The sequence below is a fragment of the Spea bombifrons genome, chromosome 4, assembly GCF_027358695.1.
Source record: "Spea bombifrons isolate aSpeBom1 chromosome 4, aSpeBom1.2.pri, whole genome shotgun sequence".
NCBI classification, from domain to species: Eukaryota; Metazoa; Chordata; class Amphibia; order Anura; family Pelobatidae; genus Spea; species Spea bombifrons.
Window position 1 is genome coordinate 86,907,786 of NC_071090.1, and position 21,700 is coordinate 86,929,485.

The window sequence follows — 21,700 nt, forward strand, 5'->3', positions numbered from 1 at the left end:
GAACTTCTTATAATAGGTAATGGGAAGGCCGTCCGGCCCTGGACATTTTCCCTGTTTGGTGGATTTGATAGCATCCCTGACCTCCTCCAGCGTAATGGGGGAATTAAGGAGGTCCGATTCCTCCGGTCGCAAGGGGCGAGGTAGATGTTTATCCAGATAAGCGTCCAGAACTGTCATAAAGTCAGGACAGGACTCCTGAACAGAGGGTAAATTATAAAGGTCCTGATAAAACTTGCGGAAGCAATCTGCGATCTCAGGGGTGGAGGAGACATGAGTACCCTTGACAGTGCGGATCCGGGCTATAAAATGTTTGGCCGTCTGAGTCCTAAGAGCCCTAGCTAGCAGCTTACCGGGCTTATCCCCATATTCATAGAAGTGTCGTTTAGTTAAAAGAAACTGTCGCTTAAGGCGACGGTTCGTGAGAGAGGCTAATTGGGAGCGCAGAGAGTCCAGCTGGATCAAAATAGAGGGGTCCTGGCGGAATTTATGAAGTGCTTCCAAAGCAGCTATTTTCTTAATTAAGTCAAGAGTAGCGGCTAACGCCACCCTCTTAAGCCGAGAGCCAATTTGTATAAACTTTCCCCGTACCACCGCCTTATGGGCCTCCCAAATGGTGGGCAACGGCATATCAGGGGTAGAGTTCTCAGAAAAATAGAGGCGTAAATGGTCAGAAACCTCTGAGGAAAGCACCGGATCAGAAAGAATATTTTCATTCAGACGCCACACCCATGGCCGGACAGGGAACGAAGCAAGCTTAATAGTCATAAAAACAGGGGCATGATCACTGAGTACACTAGGGCCAATAGAGGAGGCATGGAGAGCGGGGAGGTGATGATGAGAAAGAAAAAAAGAGTCAATACGGGTATAACGGTCATGAAGGGCAGAGTAAAACGTGTAGTCCCTCGTAGTAGGGTGTTGCGTCCGCCAACCATCTATAAGCTGTGCCCTGTGGAGCAGTCTCTTAACCCGGTTGATTTGAGTATGTGGGATAGAGGAAGTACCAGATGAGTTATCAAGAACCGGGAGGAAAGTCATGTTAAAGTCGCCCCCTAAGATCGTCATGCCCTCTTGGAAATCCATCAATTGTTTCAAAATCATAACCAAAAATGTAGACTGACGACAATTAGGAGCGTAAACATTTGCAAAGGTAACCCTATGGGTACCCAAAAACCCCTTAACAAAAATACACCTGCCTTCGGAGTCCTGCCAGCTGTCCAATTCGCGAAAGGGTAAATGTTTGTGCAAGAGGATAGCCACCCCTTTAGATTTAGAATCCGGGTTACTAGACGTAAAAGAGGTGGTAAAATGTTTATTAGTCAATTTGGGTTCCTTAGTGGCTTTAAAATGTGTTTCTTGAATAAAAGCTATTTTGGATTTGGTGCGGCGAAGTTCAGTAAACAATTTGGATCTCTGTTCGGGTTTATTAAGGCCCCTGATGTTGAGGGAAATTAATGTAATAGGATCAAGAGCCAGATGGACGACGTCTGGCAGGACTGCGCGAATACATGAGCAACGTATAAGAATCACCAATAAAAATCAGCAGGAGCAACAGTGTCGGAGCAATAAACAAAACAACAAACAACAAACAAAAACATACTCTTATTAAAGCAACAAGAGCTGGATGCCGTAGCATCAAGGAATGAGCATCATGTCCAAAAGTATGGACATAGACCAAAAGGCAGAGGCCGGCAGGACCCTGCATGGTAAGCTCTGGGGGGGGATCACCAGAACCCATGGTACATACAATCACTGCGGGTAAGGCACCAAAATGAAGAAAAAAAAAGAAATGTGGTGTGATGAAGAACAAGAAAAGAAAATAAAAAATGTGTGAAATCAGGTAAGCACGCGAACCCTGAGTGAGGCCTTCGAGCGTGTAAATGCATGTAAAGGGTGTGTGGACGCAGGACCGTAACAGTCCCAGGCGGAAACATGTAAGTGTGTATGAGTAGACATGGGCCATGTCGTGTAAGTAGCCAGGTATGCAGAAAAGTGTGTCAATAGGTAAAACACCAAACATAAAAAAAAAAAAAGGAAAAACAATAAAAGACATAGAACTGAGGCATGACGGAGCGGCGTAGCAAACAAACAAATGGGCAATACTTAACGGGCCGCCAAGAAGAACGACATACCACACGGCCCAAGGAGACGAGGAAGACGACCGACAAAGGCGTAAAAAAAAGGAAAAGAAAAGAAAAACACTCAGTCATTTCCCGAGTCCATCTGGATGTTCCGTCTGCGACGTTGGCGGCGTTGAGGCAGGGACGACCAGCTGGACTTCGGCAAAGGCGCAATGGAAGGCCTGCTCAACGAAGACGACCACTCCGTCAGGTCCAGAGGAGGGAGATCTAGCGAACCTAAGAATCCAGGTAGGTCTTCAGGACGGCGCAAAACCACTGCCTGAGTACCCTTGCGGGCGATCAAGGCGAATGGGAAGCCCCACTGATAGGGAATAGAAGCCTCCCGAAGCATTGAGGTAAGTGGGCGCAGCATTCGTCTCGTCTGAAGCGTGATGGGCGATAAATCCTGGAATATGGAAATGGTGTGCTCTTCATACTGGAGAGGCGCCTTCGCCCTGCATCTTTGGAGAATCAGTTCTTTAGTACGGTATTCGTGAAGGCAACATATGACGTCGCGTGGAGGCTGCGCGTCAGGACCCCTGGGGCGAAGTGCTCTATGAGCGCGATCAAGGGCAATTGGAGAGTCCACCGGCCTATCCAGGAGCTTATTGAAAATCGACGTGAGAGTGGTCACAATGTCCGCCGGCGGGACAGACTCCGGGAGGCCCCGAATACGAAGGTTAGACCTCCGGCCTCTATTATCAAGGTCTTCTACCTGTCGGAGCAGTCGTGAGACTGTATCATGCTGGTGGGAGAGCGTTGCAGAGATGTCGTCCAACGTGGTGTGCACCTTCTCCCGCTCCTCTTCCAAGGCCACCACACGGTCGCCAAGTTGTGAAAGGTTTTCCTTTATGTCATGCAGGTCTTCGCGGACCCCAGAGAGTGCCGAACGAAGCAAGTCCGACATCTCAGCCTTAGTAGGCAAAGCTTTCACCGCTTCTTGCCACGAAGAATGTGCCTGGGAGGGCATCAAAGCGTCAGAGTCGGCCACGGAAGGAGATCCGGAACGAGCGCTTCTCGGACTTGGAGGCGTCGACGCCATCTTGTCAGGTAGGCCCCGGCTTTCCGCATCGGTAAAAGCGTGGAAAAACGACCTAACCGAAGAATTGGAGTGTTTCTCCTTGGCCCCGGAGGGTTTAGGAGTAGTCGTGGTCCTCGAGTGTTTGCCCATGTCTAAGTTGGACACCCTACGAGCGGTGTAAACAAGCGAAAGCCTCGGAGCTCAGCAGCTACACGTGCAGTTCCATCGAGTGCTGGCCACGCCCCCCGAAAGAGATCTTTATTAGTTACGAAGGGATAGAAAAAAAGGAAATTAAAATCAGCCTCACAATATTTTCTGCATGAAGCCAAAGAGCTTTGATGGTAATTTCCTAGTGGATAGCTGGTAAATTTTACATAACAATTAATAAAAAAAATAATTTACAGAAATAGAACCATTGCAATAGATTGCTTGCAAATCCAAATCATACATGTGTGTTTTATGTGTTTAGCATTAAACGGTTAAAATGTGGATAGAGTAAAACAATATGCACACAAACAAAATTAGGTGTATATATATATATATATATATATATATATATATATATATATATATATATATAATTTACACATTCCATTAACTGAATGCACACACAGCTGGCATTGTTGAACCATTTCATGTGATGAATTGTCCCTAAATCCTTATGGGAAATGTGTAGAAAGTCACACAAGATTTGGGCTCTAGCACGTCTGGTCAGTATTGTCTCTAGGGGGTCCAGTCCTGATGTTTAAATCTAAGGAAAGTTAACATGAAGATTAAAACATCACAAAGAGTTTTCTATAGTCAGTTTGACACGCAGGCTAATCCCAATGTCTGGGGTCTTCAGATGCCAGACACACACTTTGTGTCCACAAGACTAACTTGGACTTTGCAGATCATGATAAAATTCTCAGAGGGAGGGGATTTAGCTGGGAATGAGATTTATCCATGGTGAAGAAGTGCTGTCCTTGAAATGTTGCTCAGATAATCCCAGTCCAGAGGTATATCCTCTGCCCTGTTCTCTAATTGAATGAGCCTAATGCTGGGTGATGTTGGATAATGATTCAGGTCTGTGTTTACTTGGTAGCAGTAATAATCTGGTTTTTATCTTTCTTTGCAGGTCCATGGGAAGATGCACTAAAAAAAATTTAGCAAGGGAATCAAGAAAAGAAACTTGGGCCTCAACCAGCTTTCATCAGCTCCCTCCACTCAACTGAAATATAAAAAAAACACATTTAAATCAGTTTTCCTATAGTTCTGTGAATCAAACTGAGATAAAGAAATTAATGTATAAATTACACTTTTTGCCCTATTCAATTAAAACTACAATGTTTATATTGCTGGACATGGTTGTCATGAATTTTGTGTCTCTCTAATAAATATAAATAAATATTTCAATTTCTCCATACCACTTAACTCTCTTAGTATGGAATCATGAAAATTATACATTATTCTTTTGGATTGAAAGACTAAGTTTGTACAGAGCAAAAATTAATTAATTCTGAGAAAAAAAAATAGATTTCTAAATAGCAAAGTCTATATGTTACAAATTAAAAATCCGGTATCATTTATGTTTCTATGTGTGTATTACATTTGAAAAGTGTATATGTTATTTATTGAAGTTGAAAAATAAATCAGAAATATTGTATCTTCAAAACTGAATTTGTGGTTTCTTAATAGATACATAAATAAAAGCAAGACATTTTTAGATAGATGACTGCACACAGATGAGCTTTAGATGGATGTATCGTAGATGATAGCTGAAATGATATAGATAATGAAAACAAAATTAACTTCTTAAAAATGTAACATTATAAAGTGAAAATGACCCTTAGGGACCATTAAGTTAATATGAGCTTATAGGTATGTATGTTTTATATTACATGGTACACCCAACACACAATAAGTATATCCTAATCACACTGTGCTAGCTAAAATCTGCTGCCCCCTCCTCAGGGAATCACTTTCCCATTACAATACCTGATGTCACAATACTTTACCCCATAGTCATACAGCAAAGATTTTTTTATTTGACCAAGAACTGTTGAAAAAAAAAAGCCTCAATCCTTTTCCTGTGTATAGAAAATACCTGGGTGTAAACATGTCAGTCTAGAAGAAATGCCCTTTGTTGGAAGGAAGGTTTAATTGCAAATGAAAGTGCATGTGTGTTTAGCAAACTTCTTTCCAGTCTCTCTGTATGGGAGCAGCACTCTCTTCTTCCTGAGCAGTTCATAAAGTGACAATAACACAGAAAACAATGTCTCTTGGTACCCCTCCAGTAAACAGGGAGAATTATTGTGTACAGAATGTCCAAGTAAATGTAATGCTACTGTATATCATTACAAGGATTTTTCCTTCTCTTGTGGTATAACTAATTCCAGATGGTAATCCTGCCCTGTTTTTATTTGATTCACCCAATTTTTTAAACGAAAATACAACCTATTTATGAAAAATTTTATGTGAAGAAAAAATATATAATAAAAGAATATATAATGTATTCATTCACCTTATAGGCTATTCGTTTAATTTAGAACTTTTAAATCTACTCTCGTTATTTGAATCTCAAAAAGTAATACACTTTTATAAATTGCTATTTTAAAATCCTTCATGAAAGCGTTCACCATTAAAATGAGACATTTTTTTAAAGACAAAACTCAATTGAACAGCACCTTAGCTTCTCACACCCATTAGGGGACCTTTTACACGACCAATGTGCAAATCATACACCTATAAGGCTCCATTTTTTGTTTGATTGTGCTCTAAATCATTACACAAGAAATGCAAATTTAGAATTAGAACACAGAAATAAGAGAAGCATTTTCTGTGGATTTAAAAAAAAAAATAATAATAACATTTTAGCCAAAGAAGTGAAAAGCATCTTCGCATTACTTCTGTATGGTAGACCCGACATATGTCAAAATGGTGAATATAAGTGCATTGTCATGCCACTGGCATAGATTTTTTGTCAATATTCCTTAATTCACATGCAGAGAATACTCATCTCTCTCTACACACATACATATATACATATAATATATAAATGTAGTAGGTATAAATTATGAAAACACAATAAAAAAACTCCACACTAATCTTGGATGTATATTGAGTGTATATATATACAGTGTATATATATATATATATATATATATATATATATATATATATATATATATATATATTAAGTATGTGCATTAAGTTACATAAAAATATACATTCGTTGTTATAGAGATGTTATCAGCGATGGCATTAACGAAATCAGATATTTAACATAGTACGGCTAGTATTTAGCATAGGCTTCAATTTGATTAAAGTCCAAGTGCTTAGTGGGGTGTAACCAAAGGCAATGGACAAATACTTAAAAAGACTGCCTGTGTTGTGAAATCATGGAAGAATTGCTAAGCTTCTGGATAAGACAATATTTTCTTTCCCCTTAGGAAAGAGGTTGGGATGTAACAATTGGGCAGATTTCTGGTTGCAAACTAAAGTTTTTGGTCTGTTAAAAGAGACATAATGGCTTTGGAAACACACAAGACAGTCCATACAGTGAAGGCACAAAGGGCGTTTTATTCAAATTTGTTTTGAGTTTAGCAGATTTGCATGAAAAATGTGTGAGAAAAGCTGTCTGGGGTGACCTCATCCACAGCTGCCATTAGCCTTTAATTAAGTGTTGAATGGCTGCATTGGCAGGGCAGACAGGGGGACGTGAAGAGAATCATGTCTGGGATGCAGACTGTGAGAAAACTAGCAGTAAAAAGTACACAGGGACCCCCAAACCTAGACAATTCCCTGCCCTCCACACCAAAACATTAGTCATGACAACAGACCTTCTGTAAACCCCAGGAGGCATTAGATCTGCAGTCTGATGGGTTAAACCAGTTTTGCCATAATCGGGAGACATGGCACATACAGGCATTTTTTCTTAAATCAATACATAAAAGTGAGGTTTTTCTTTCAGAAGAAGCCTTCTTGGGATCTCTCCTTTGTGTGAAAGTTTCCCTTCTGCTCTGATCACTCTCTTAGCAACATAGTTCATTGGCCAAGAATTGCCATGATTTAATGAGTACTGGCAAGACATGAGAACATTTATTCTGCAGTGTGTGACAAACACAGGACTAAACTTAGGTTCAAGTCCAAGTTTCCATGCCTTACACAAGAATGTCAGCCCTTTTCCACCCAGTCCCATTGTATGCCTTTAACAATTGTTCTTTATTCCCCATTCTGTACTTGGCACGGTTTAGCTGTCTGGCTGCAAAACTTAACAACCTTCCTTCTTACTATAGGCACTCAAAAAACCTTCTACATACATATTTCACTGTACTGTGAATGACTGCAGGAAGGTCCCCCACCATTTATTTTACTAGATCTTGCTGAATTTTATTTTTTTTTTTAAAAAAATCACAATTGTGATTTGTACATCCAAAACAGCAAACCCTATACATTAACAATATATAAGACAGAGATAGGTATTATCTTCTAAGGTACCCATCTGAAATGAACAGTCCTTTACGGGTATCACACAGAAAAAAAGGGGTTAAGGTAAGAGATTGCAATTATCTTCAATTTCTTCTTATTGTTAATCTATCAGATGTTACTTGGTGGTTTGTGCTTTGTTGTCTGAAATGCTTTTACTTTGCATTTTAAGGAATGCAGGCAAGCATTCTCCATAAATCAAAAGGGAATGTTTTTTTGCGGAGAGGTGGCACGTTGGTTGTGGACAAACCTCTTGTAGTAGCTTTTTTTGTGGCTGATTTTGTAATAACGAATAGTCTTTGGAAACAAAAGCTTATCCACAGAACTTTTGACTTGTATGACGTCACATAGGTGTATTCGTTTTGTGTTACCCTAATCCTACCCCCTCCTACATTTTACTCATTGGTGCTAAGTCTAATTAAATTACATTTTAAGATTTTTTTAAATGCTTTTAAATCATTTACCACTTTCTAAATGCAGGCACCATCACACATCACATCTCATTCACACCTATAAATGAAGTACTTTTATTCATAAAGAACACTACTTTATTTTGTCAAACCATCTGATCAACACATTTTCACACAAGTTATGCATGGACGAGTGTAAAATATTTAATTTATTACCAGTTGTGACAGATTGTCTCTGACTATATACTTAGATAAACTATCACTATATATAATGTAATTAACATGTAATATGTGAGCCGATTTACATTTTTACATCTACTTTTTAGAATATTACGATATTTTCTAATTATGACAGTACCAAATGTGAAGTAAATGTGAAAGAAAATAAGTATTGGGTATATTAACTAATTATTGGCCAGGCAGTACAAGAGGCATAGACTGAACTATTTTCTCTATAGTCTAGCGTGGTAATGCATAATATAAAACTGATAGCTAATAAACCTAACATAATTAATAGATCGTGAATATCTAGGAAATGTCTCAAAATTGCAATCAGAGTTCCCATGGATATAGAATATGAAAATAATTTTACTTTCAGATGGTTTGATTAACCTATTCCATTCTCTGGCAAGGAAATAGTTAAGGATGCAATATCCCAGGTAGTTAATCAATAGGGCATTAAAATGATGTTTGAAGTATGTAGAACCCCCTTATATGGTAACAACCTGCAATCCCGGCAGTGCTGCTACAATGTAGTTGTGCATAGCGTGTTGCCTAGCAACGCTTCAGGGTCCTTACGGCTGTGTTCCAAAAGCATTTCTCCGCGATGTGCAGTGATAGCTTTATAACAATATGGCTGCCTATTCATCATCCCTAAGGCCAACAGATATTCCCGAGGCTGCGGTGACCCTATTTGGGAATCACCAGCACTAATAATTGTCGGCTCCTTTTCTTGTACATGTTTTTAATGTATTTGTAACATGTAACCTGCATTATTATTAGTATTATTATTATATTTTTATTTGCAATGTATTAGCCCTTTGTATTTGATCTCTATATCTTTTATTATACATCTCTTTTTGTTTTGCATTGTTATTACCATGTCTCTTTTCTAACAGCCGTACTAATTACAGGTTGGATTGCAGGTAACAAATATGTCTATCCATTAAATAGATTGATAATAGGCTTTGCTATATTACTACATATTATTCATGTAATAGCAATAGTGGAGGTAGTTCCCTTAATGCCAGATGGATCATGTTTTCGTGGAGTGAATAAGGGGAATTGTAATGCTTTGCATGCAGAGTTCCCCTTATTACTGGACTTTAATAATCTATTGCTTGATAAATAAATATCCTTGGCTTTTATCATTTTCAATGGGAATCTCTGTTCAATGATCAGACGGAATGTTAACTTGGGAGACATAATCCAGCCCAATATTGTCCAGGGGAAAGTATAATTATAGATAGATACATTCAAAATGTGTCATTGTATAGGGAATTGTATAATTATAGATAGATGCATCAAGAATTGTCTTGATATTTGGACCTTTTTTGTGCTTGAGATAATTACTATGTAGCTAATAGATAATGGACAGTGAGTATCAGAGTGGCTTAGGCCTACATAAGGGCATGTAAATTCATACCATTAAACAACTATATATATATATATAGTTGTTTATTATTAGTAGTTGTAGTAGTAGCAGATTAATATACAGCATATATATTGCATGAGGAGCCTGACTTACTAACATACTGTATGACTAGTTGTGTGCTTTCAGTTACCTTTACATTTTTTAACCTTATAAATTAAATACCAGGAGTCAGCCCTACCCATAACTCAAAGAACATCAACGAGTAAACTAAAAGCAAGTTCATGAGATCATCAGTATTATAATCTGGATTCTGAAATGTTAACCTAAATATTCAAACACTCAAATCCTTCAACAAATCATTCCCTGCTCTCCAGTAAGTAACATATTTCATTTAGTGCTGTCTGTACAAGACTCTGATTCCTGGCAAAATCATTGTCTAATAACTTACAGTACTCATGTGATTAGTTAATGAAAGATGTAATTTCTGCAAGTGTACAGAAAAAAAGAAAGGAGTTCATGTCAGCAGCAGTAATGTATGGGCCACAATAAATCAAACCAACTTTTTCGCACTATTATATAATATATAATATATATATATACACACAGGAGGAATGCCTGCATTGTTCCTTGCTTTCAAGCAGCGATAATATTGTAATAGGTAATGGCATGTATATATATCCCAAAACCCTGCCAGGTGACAACTACCTGCTATGCCATAGGATACTGTTAATAGTTACTTTCAAGCAATACATTAATCCCACCGAGTAGCTCATCATGAAGGGCACCTAGCACTATTTGATATATTTGGCTGTTGTGATAAATGCCTTTGCCATGGTGCCATGGTAACAGCTAACTATCATGTAGAAGGAAAGCATTGGTAATCTTCAAGACACACTCCTACACACAAGTAGCATATGTTTACCTGTTTCTAGTACAGTCCTGTTAATTCCCTTACCCCATAACGCAATTAATAGAAAATAAAAATAATGCCATTGTACAGCACTGCTATATAAAACATTAAATCATCATCATTATAATATTAAATGAAGCACAGGGAAGATGATAGGTGATAATCTAAACTATTTGGTGGCTGCAACTGTAACTGTAAAAAGAGTTTCAAGTAATGGCCCAAACCGTGATATCAAACCAACCCGGTGGCAATTGCTCCCCTTGCCAGTGCCCCCTGACACACACACACACACACACACACACACATATATATATATATATATATATATATATATATATATATATATATATATATATATATATATATATATATATATATATATATATATACTTCATATGTTTGTTAAACACTAGTACTTTCTAACCCTAAAGGAGAACTATTTCTAGTAACACCTTACAAACGAGCTTTCAAAATATTATGTTTTCTTTTTTGAAACATAATATAATGTTTCAACATAGTTGCATCTTTGTATGGTTTAGTTGTAATCTCTAACACACTGACTGGGACTAATCAAAGTCTACGGTGCAATGGGCATTATATGAATCGCCATAAGAAATCAGCTCAGTGTGTTGATTTTCCTAGAGACCTCTTTTTTAAGGGGTAATCCTGTAGATACAAAGATAGATGCGCATACATAGGCGTGCATTTATTTATGTCTGAGTATATACGGAAATACTGTGAATGAAATAAGAGTTACTATTACCTAAGCATTACCTCCCTTCTCATTTGTGGGGAAGGCAGTCATACGTATCCACATGGTAGCTCTGTGCAGGTGTTATCCAGACTTCAGCATTCTCTCTGCTGCCCCCAGTGGCGTAACAGGCGTATAACAGGCGCTTTTAGGAGAATAACAATTAGCAGGCACGCTTACACGGAAACAATAGAGGAGACACAAACACACACCTCTCCATTCATATCTGTCAGTGTCTTTGTTAGCAATCATAGCAGGTCTGATAGCAGCTTAACGTGAAGGGAGTCCTCTGTTACCAATTACAGTGTACTAGAAATAATTGCTCGCACTCCTGTTTGATGCTTTCGTTTTTTATTTATAGGCGAACGCTTATTCATTTACATTACAGCTCATTTAAACAAGGCTGCAGCCCAGCTGTATTTCACTACTACCTTACAATAAAGAATCATTCTCATGGTCAAAATCCATTTTGCAGATAGCAGCCATTTTGTAGCAGCTCAGCAATACACATGATGATTGTAACACAGCATTCCAAGGATTCTGCAGCTCACATACCATATAACACATAGCACTCCAGTGGCTATAGACTACATTTCCCGTGATGCTGGCTGCCGCTGTGGGAGTTTAAAGTAACTAGAGTACCAGATTGTACCTATATCAGGCAAAGCTTGTATCAGTTTACTTAAATATATTTGGACAGTATAGAATACATACGTAGCCTCCTTACTGGTTTCCAGGTAATGGGGGACTTGCTGGGAGTCATAGGGGTGCTCTCAGATTGGATAACAGCGGCTCCCATACCCTGATCACAGATATGTGGCACCAAATACTGCAGCTTTTGTTGGACTACAAATATCATCACTCCTGAGGTGGTCGAGGGTGTTGTAGTCCAACAACCAGAGGGAACTAATTTCTCAAGTCCCGGCATCCGTTAGGTGTAAGTTATTGCCACTACTGGTACGTCTTTACAAGATGTTTCCCTGGACTAATACACGTCTCCAGAAAGTGTTAATAGCACCGAGAGTAATGTTTAACCCCGCCGGTGCTGGGCTTCTATGCATGCATCGATCAAAAGGCAGTACATGTGTTGCTTCGCGATACCGTGAGCTACACGCCGTGGGTTAACCCTCTGAGCGACGGATCGCTACGTAAAATAATGCAATGCTCTTGTTTTAAAAACACAGTCATGCAGAAACAACCCCCCTCCCTCATGTGTACCAGTTTTAAATCTGTATTTAAAATACAGGTATTGTATGATGTAAATGTATGTACTTTAAGATGCACACATGGACACATGTACATGAAGCACAAAACAGATAGGGAAACCCCCATCCCACCGTTTAAATAAGATACAATTGCTGGCCTCTATTATAGAACGATTTCACCTATGAGTGCCTATTTGCGTTAAAATATGAAATAATAATGCCCAACCAGTGCAGCGGTCCCAGCCATTAGAACATCATTATTTGGTACATGCATGTGTGAACTGATGTGCTATACATCACACACACACACACAGACAGCCCTGACCAATACACAACACTACACACCATATCCTTCAACTGCCCAGATCATGGCCATGATGAATATACATAATGTACAATAGTTCACAGTAATTATTATATGACCAGAAAGAAAAAAAAGAATGAATTATTTCCTGTATGGGGCTTTTTCTTTGTCTGAATGAATCAGATTGGGAGAGTGTTTTTTTTGTGTGTGTTTGAATTCCTTCTTAATTAGCGAAGCATCTTTAACTGTAAGACCTCCGGTTTAAGTGAGGCTGGCTTGAAAAGCAGAACAAAGGACTGACGCATATGTGTCCTCTCGAGTAACCTCACATTAACGCACTTGTGTTTATCGGCCGCACCTGCTTGCTGAAGTACTCTTTGCCAACAAACTACGCACGCTTTTTTTGTATTCAGCGTTGTGCACATTACCTGCTAGTGAATAAACATTGCATGCATTTCTACAGGGCACTTAGCACCTATTGTGTTTAGAAAAATGCTTCCTGTCCCCCCAAACAGTCTCCACCAAACCAAATCTAAAAATTCCATTTAATAGAAACACAATACCCCCTTTTTCATCTCATTCGATTGTTAAACAAACCAGTCTTTTTGCTAATGGAAGTCGTTCTGGTGCAATCAATGCTACTCCATTTAAAATATAGAGACATTCTTACTTATGCCTTTCAATAAGAACTTTGGGATTTTTTTTTAAATACCCATGTGCTTCATATGAACTTTTGTTATTATTATGTACACATGGCTGCTACCTTTTGTTTAGTTGTCATTTCTCCATCAAATCAATCAAATTCGCATTTTATCTAGTGATTTAATTTGTGAAGCCCCTGTGTGAAAGAGCTATATTATTTATCACACAGTTTGTGGGTTTTTCTTTCTTTACACAAATGGTTAAATTCAGCTCCTCTGAGCCATCTCCCAACCTGCCTATTTTAATACTTATATGGGCAAAATTGGATACTTCAATTAAAACTGTTACCATTTTATTGTAATAAGGCATTTTGATATTTCTTTTATAAATGTATGACAATCAATTTAAAAAAATAGAGAAAAGGAGTGTACATTAGAAATAGTGTCTTTATGTTTTTATTTTAGATAAATCAATGCAGGTTTACATACATCATGTGTATCTGACTATTATTTTTTTAAAGATCTAAATTACAACTCAGAAACATAATTTTAAATTAAAACTACTAATAAAGAATAAACTAAAAAACACACCTACATATGGCTGTAACAAAGAATAGCTTATAAAAATGGACTGTGGCTTCCGAGCCCAAAATCAAAATTAAAATAAAATGTCCTCTTATTGTATACGCCAATATTTATTGAGTGCCAAGCAGCTGCTGTTCTATTTGCATAAAATATAATGATAATAATAATAATAACAATACACAAAATGTGTAAAATCATCATATTCTGCAACACTACTGCCTAAGTTCACAATTACATCACACAACACAACCACTTCCCTCTACACAAATTGCTGTTAAAATTGCAAATCAGGTTAGCCTGCTATTAATTAATAATTCTCAATAGTGTGAAAAAATGACATCAGTTACTAAATTTAGCTTTTATCTCTCTTGGAATGTATAGCTGTGTGTAAGATACAGTATATAAAATGTAATTGCACCTTGTGTTTTGTAAGTAGCCATGTGCAAATTAACTTTTGAGTTAAGTTAAACATAATGTATCACTATTATAGACATTACCTAACCTTCAAAACCCTCCAAAAAGGATTTTCATTACATAAAGATGACTGGAAATGTTTTTATAATACAAAAAGGAAATAAATAAAACACAACACATGGGATACCAATATGTAACTGTTGATATATAATGTAAATATCATGTGCTCTGTATTCTATACAACCCCCGCCCCCCAAAAAAACAGAATCAGGTGGGGTGTGATGAAATTTGCTTGCCCATTCAGACCATCTCACCCACCAGCCCCACTCTCATAACCCACAGTTCTTGCTTGATCATAGACAGGGCTGTGATTAAGAAACTAAAACAAATACCATTCTTTCTTTTTGACCCCATCTCCTTTGTTTTAAGCATGTTGGACTTCAGAGTAAATGGGGGGGGGGATAAAATTTAGAAAATATTACAAAAAAAACAAACAAAAACAGAAAATAACTATTTTTTCTTCCAATTAAATTCTTTATACAAAAATAAAACGTCTTGAAGGATTTAAATAAATACTTAAAATACCAGAAAGATGGACACTGTTTCTAACAAAGTTTCTTATAGGAAACAAATAAAAGAGATGTGATGTCCTCACTTACCCAATACTCACCCAATGCTAACATACACATATACACAATGTCACTTAGGGTGTTCTTAAAGTGAAACGTTCTTTACATGTTAGTTGCCCCTTTATTAGTATCACAGTGCATGTCATAGAATACCTGTGGATTAATGTGTACTTTCAGACTCTCCTTCATTCACATTCGCGTTTAAACCTTGTATGAAAGTTACACCCTCATACCTTTCACCAGCATTATTAATTACCATGTTTGTAGAAAAAAGTGATGAATGTAAATGAAAGACACGTATGAATGGAGTGTTTAGACTGATCTCTGTGCCCATAAGCAGAATTATATTTAATACATCTAAACAAACTAAATGTGTGTCAAGTTATCCTTACAAAATACAAAGAACAACAGTGTGATCTGTAAGGAAGGTAAGCTATATATATGAAACATAGTATAGGTAGGTAGGTACCTTAGTGTAAAACTTTCTAATGTATGTTTCTATAGAGAGGAATATTAGAGGTGTTAGTCTATAGAAATACGTGTAATTGTTATTGTATAGACATATACCTTTCATATATGTGTATAATAAGCTAAGACGTATTAGTGTATAGAAAGGCCCACTGTGTATCAGTGTATCCCAAGACCTGTCATTTTATTATTATTATTATTATTATTATTATTATTATTATTATTACAAGTATTTATTTTGTATAGTGCCAACAATTTAAACAGTGGTTCTTATAATTCATACATTCACAGGGTGTGACAAAACTGGAACTGAGAGACTAATATGAACTGATACATAAAGTAAAAAGGGACCTGCTTCCAAGCTTACAGTCCATAGGGAATGGCATTTACTTTGCTGTACCTGGGTATTGTAAAGTATAATAATGTATGGTTGCTCAATAATACCTTATTGGTATCAACAGAGTACAGAGAAAGCTTTTATTACATCAACATATTGAAAGGAATCTAAATATATATTTGATGGAAAATTATATTAATCGTTGCATAGGAAGAGGCATTGGGATTTTCTGTTAATTATGGTGTATATTGAGATATCTGAGTGGATATAAAGCTAAAGTTAACAAACTGTGAAATCCGACAAATACAAAAAAACAAAATCCATACATAAATATTTTTATTGGGTAATCCTACATTTTACAGTTCAGTACACTATGCAACTCTATGTACTGATGTACAAAGGATATATATATCTATATCTATCTATATATCTATATCTATATATATATATATATATATATATATATATATATATATATATATACCTACTTCAGTAGAGTGTGGGTGAAAGAATTGCCCATCTCTGAAAATAGGAGGACAGTACCAGCCATTGACTTGTTGTACATGTATAAGTCACCAGCATTGTCCCTCATAGATCATATGACTGATCATAGTGATGCCCTGCTGCACATTACATTTCTGTAGGTAGAAGCCACTGGTTTTCACCAACTTTCATACTAAACATTGGTTTTATGGAAATTTCCATGAAATCAGACCAGAACTCCATCTTTTTGATATTTTTCCCCAACATTCCCTCTTTGCAAAATGGGACTGGCTTTGTATTAGCATGGGCATTTCTGCCTATTACTTCTCCCCTATTGTTCAAGAAAATGGACAGAACCTGATTGGTTCAGGTTGTCTTTGTATAGGTAGGAAGTGTATTTGTGAACATAACATTAATAGTTTTGCTGCTTTTGCCACAACCCCCAAGTTTCCTAAGGTAAAATAGTCCCTGACTTTTATTCCAAAATAAAAGATGTAGGTATTTGGAAGTTGAGACTTGGTGGTATTTGGTTTCCTTGGAATGAGGCCCACAACAGCCATGCCCCAGCAGGTCTTTTGGGAAAGTAATCAGGTGATGTAGAGTGTAAACTCTAAGAAGGTATATTTACCAAGATGGAAGGCTAAAATGGTAAGTAAATAGTTAAAAGGAAGGTAGATTAAACAAATATTATGAGATAAGTATATGGAACAAATATAAAAGTTATTTTGGCTCTAACCTCCCCCACAAAAAAAATACAGGGAAATCAATTATACAGAAAATATATAGAAAAATACTTATTGTGCAAGTAAGAGCGAATGTATCAACATTATTTAATATTTATGTAATCATTTAAAAAAATCAGGGTTCTTATGTGAATTGATGGTTCCGAAACAATTCTGTTTCCATGTATTGTGAGTCTTCTGCATGGGCTGCTCCTATACAAACTTAGAATTTTGAAAACAGAGTTTTTTCTCACCAGGTAGAGGAGAACTGATTCATTGCAGCTTATGGTATCTTTTAATGGATCAGGGCAGGAGCACTCCAGAGATGTCCTTATAATTGAGCATTTGCAAGCTCACACATATTATCAGATGGCAGATCCCCAAACCTCCTTATATAATAAGATCTATGAAAAGGTCTAATCACTAAACAGCATCAGAGTTTTCAAGGAGGAAATAGACACTGCATATTGTTGTTATAATCACCCCCTGCCATTAGCTATTCATTTCACTTCTACAACACTATAATCAGGAACTGGATTTTTTTTTGCGTTCTGGTGTAGGCCATTAACCCTTTTCACACACCAGGCCTTAAGAATGTTGATATTGCTATTATATAGTGCTCTCTAAAATAATTCCAGTTGGGGCTTTTTCTTTGACCACAATTGACTGTTAAAATTGATAACTTTTTATATTTTAGCATAACTTTCATCATTTATTATAGTGGCATAAAAAATGACTTTATTCTATAAAGTAAGAAAAACTGATACAGCAGCCTCATTAAAGGCTGTTTTTCAATAAAAAATGTTGGCATAAACAATATACAATTTATATAGATTTTAACGTTGTAAACGCTTGTAATTTGTTGTTATGTTGTCACTAGTAGGTATTAGTGATGACACTATATATTTTGCTATCTGATTCAAAGAGTTATTCCCCTTATCATACACACACCAATACCATGTGTGCCTTGTTACAGGACTTTCCATATCACTAGATACAATAATGTGGAGATGGTATTGGTACTCTTGGAGGGTAAATGAAGGGTCTGTTACAGGTAATTCATTAAAAAGGAACTGATCCAGCACAAACAGAGAGGTCATGACAGGGTGCTTTTTCTGCTATGCAGGGCCACCATCAGTGTGGTATAGCTAGTATAGCTGTATGGCTCCATAGTCTCATACTGATGTACCTCCCCTACACCCCTACCTTAAATATAAGCTAAAACAAGGACTTGTAATATAGGGATGGGGGATGAGAGCTATACAATATAGGGGTCCAGGGGGGGAGAAGGCAGAAATGGACATTTTGTTTTAAATGGGATGTGTTTTTTAAACAAGAGGGCCCTTGGGCATTAACATGATGCTCCATGACAAGGTTGCAGGCCCAGGTCCTAAATGCTTTATAGTTAACAGAGACTCTACATCATAATCTGGATGAATTTTTATTAAAATGTTATCCTATTTTTTGCAGATTTAGAGAGAAGGATGCATATCTTAAAACCATACAAAATGGCATGTCCTTTAAATACATTAATTTACATTTATTTATATATATAGCATCAGCAGATTCCATAGCGCTGTTACAATCAGTGGAATCATTTAAAAATCACCAGAAATAACAAACTGTTTCAAGAGCTTACGATCTAGTCCAAAACTTTTGTACTAAACTTAGTATTTTTTACTGAAGTGCCTATTATATCGTAGATCGTTCAATGCAAAAATGCTTGCTTTTAGAAAATGGTCATTAGATACATAGATCCAGATAGATACAAAGATGAGCAGGCGTGGTGCGGAATTTTAACCTACTGGGCCAAATGAAATCCTGCAAAGGTCTAATCAGCCTAAAAGCTATACTGATTAAGGGTGTCATGTCTCTCCTCCTACTGTCCCTACCAAAAGAGCATTTGAAATGCACTAACCCTTCTGATCTGGCTGCCTCTTTATGAATGCAGGTGTAAGATCATGTGATCAGCGTTGATGACTTGTTTTAATTCATGTATTCTTTGCTGATTTTCTGCTTGTCAATGAGATGAATAGGTCCCATTATACATAGCACCAGACAAGATCTACTTGTTCCACACAGCCATCTAGAAATTACTGTGTATATGCAAGTGTGCATAATAAACCCTTTTCTATAAATCTGTATAACTTAATTTATACGAGTGAATGCCAGTCATTGTTGCAGGTTATTGTCTATTTTGTATAGTGATGAGTGAAAGATGTTAGAATTCCACAAATACAGAATCTAATTGTATGAATTCCTCTGCACTATTCCATAAAGGCAGCAAATATCATAATCAAATGTTTTCTGCCATGTGGATATTTTTAAGCAAGACTGAATTCAAGCAGAGTGTAGTGCCTTCGAAGCAGCGGTATATCTCAGCACAGAACAGCGTGCTCCCATAAACTACACCAACACACCAACCTTAATGTGTGACAAATTCCTAACCGCAGCGCCAACAGGTTCATATCATCCCAAATTACATAGGGAGTATGTTTTCAGAGTCTAAATAAGCTACAGAAAGGTTTGTGCGCTCCTACTAAATTATTATGCCTAACATAACGGTATTAGTCTCAGGGCTGGCTATTTTTATGGCAGGTGCCCAGGACCCACAGTAGCTGTAGCTGTTTGCCTAACTAAGGTGGGGGGGGGGATAAGATAGGGGGATTAAAGTATGGAATGCTGGGGTGCAATTATTAAAAAGAAGATAGTCCAAAATTTGTATGAGAACTAATGGGCAGATCCCTAAATTGAGAGATATGTTGTACCCAAGGGTTTTTCACTCAATGTTGACTTACAAAAAATTTAGATTAGCAAGGATACAGTACTCTTTTTAAAGAGGGACTTCCAGCACCCCATCAAAAGTTTTTTTTAATAAAGCATTACATTTGTAATACATCCTTAAAGCTTCACATCCTTCTAAATTATTTAATTTACCATTCTGTTTAACATGAATACTCACCTACCCGTGATCCTCTAGAACACTGCTCTCTTCTCCCCATGACCTGGAATCCTCCTGGAGATCAAAATACTGCAGCGATGATGTTGCATACAATGTAGCATGAGACGGCATTGCGTAATTACAGAGGTCACAAACTGTGTTCGGCATTCCGTACAGGGGCCTCATATTGCTGAAGAAGCCTCAAAATGTGGCCTTATTTTTGCCAACATGCAGCTTCACACAAAGGTCATCTGACTTCAGCGAAGGAAGTCACTCTGTTTGGTCTAAAGTCCTGCTGGGAGAGAGACTACACTGGTGTGCCCTGAAGACATTGAAAGTGGCGGCAGATAAGAACCATTCAACCCATCAAGTCTGCCCAAGACAGTGCACATAGATGGAGCCAACATGCAAGGGCACCTAGCTACTAGCACGCAACACTAGCTACTGTACTGACTACACAACTATGCCATAAAAACTTTGGGAGTTCCCCTTTAAAACAATAGCTGGTTTAAGGCTTTATGACTTCTTTACTCTACCTAAACTTTGTTAAATTTCATACACACTAAAAAGTGTCAGCCACAGAGCTCTAGCAAAACAGGGTTCCGGTTGCATCGATGAAATGAAGTGTAGAGTTGAATTTCCAGAATGTTATTAACAATTAATAAAGAAAACTGTCGAACAACTTCATTCTCCACTACTTCTCCAATCGGAAGGAAAGAATGGATATGGGTGATCTGTATGTTTATTTCTTAATAAATCAGTAGAATATGCAGCCATGAGCAGATCCAAAAAACTGAATTAGTGAGAGTTACATTGTGTGTGTGTGTATATATATATATATATATATATATATATATATATATATATATATATATATATATATATATATATATATATATATAGTTCATTCCACAAAAGTTTTATCAACCTCAATTTTAACAACCATTTTGTAGAATATGAGATCCAATCATTGTCTGTCTAGAGTTGTTTAGAACCATTACATAACTCTCAGATGTGCCTCTTTGACACCTATTTCCACTAATAATCCAATAATGTGTGTTTTCACCATTCAGTAAATACACGTATAAATTAGACTCTTTATTGAAAAGATTCTCACCCAATTCTGAACTATTGTATTACATAATAAACTGACCACAAAGTCACAACATGATGAAGAATCCTACATTAGAGTGGAGATCAACTGGTAATTTCTATGCATTTCTGAGTAGACCAGCTCCTCCTTGACTTTTTTTTTGCAAGGTGCATGTCCCAGGAACAGTGTACTTCCAATAACGGCAAGCAAAGACTAGCCTTGAATACCTAAATAGTGCTTAAATAATTTGTATAAAAATCAGGATAATAAGGATTCACAGACTAAAGACATGATGTAAAGTCAGTAGGTGATTCCTGCCTCAAGGAGCAGCGTCTGAGTCTAATTGGATTCGGAAGCCACCTCAACATTTTTGTATCTTTCTGACTTCTTGTGTACCTGTCCAACCGAGGGGATGGAGAGGATGCAGGAGGTAAGGAAAGATACACGTTCCTGCCTGAAACCTAGAGAGAAAGCAGAAGATAATCCCCCATCATAGCACAGATCTCTCTTCCCATCTATTTCTAGGCCTGTTTTCTCAGTGGCAGGATAGAGGCAGATGCTGACCTTGTAGCCATCCGCTAGACACCAGTAACAATGGCTGAATAGGT

At 37.3% G+C, this 21,700-nt stretch overlaps 1 long non-coding RNA gene across 2 annotated transcripts in view; it reads left to right on the top strand.

Moving 5' to 3' along the window:
* The window catches only part of LOC128492433 (uncharacterized), a 37,611-nt gene extending 33,073 nt beyond the window's left edge, over positions 1-4,538 (top strand). For both annotated transcript variants that reach the window (XR_008354091.1, XR_008354090.1), the window contains one exon: positions 4,256-4,538. This is a non-coding gene — a long non-coding RNA (uncharacterized LOC128492433). The remainder of the gene's footprint in view (positions 1-4,255) is intronic.
* Positions 4,539-21,700: the final 17,162 nt, after the last annotated feature.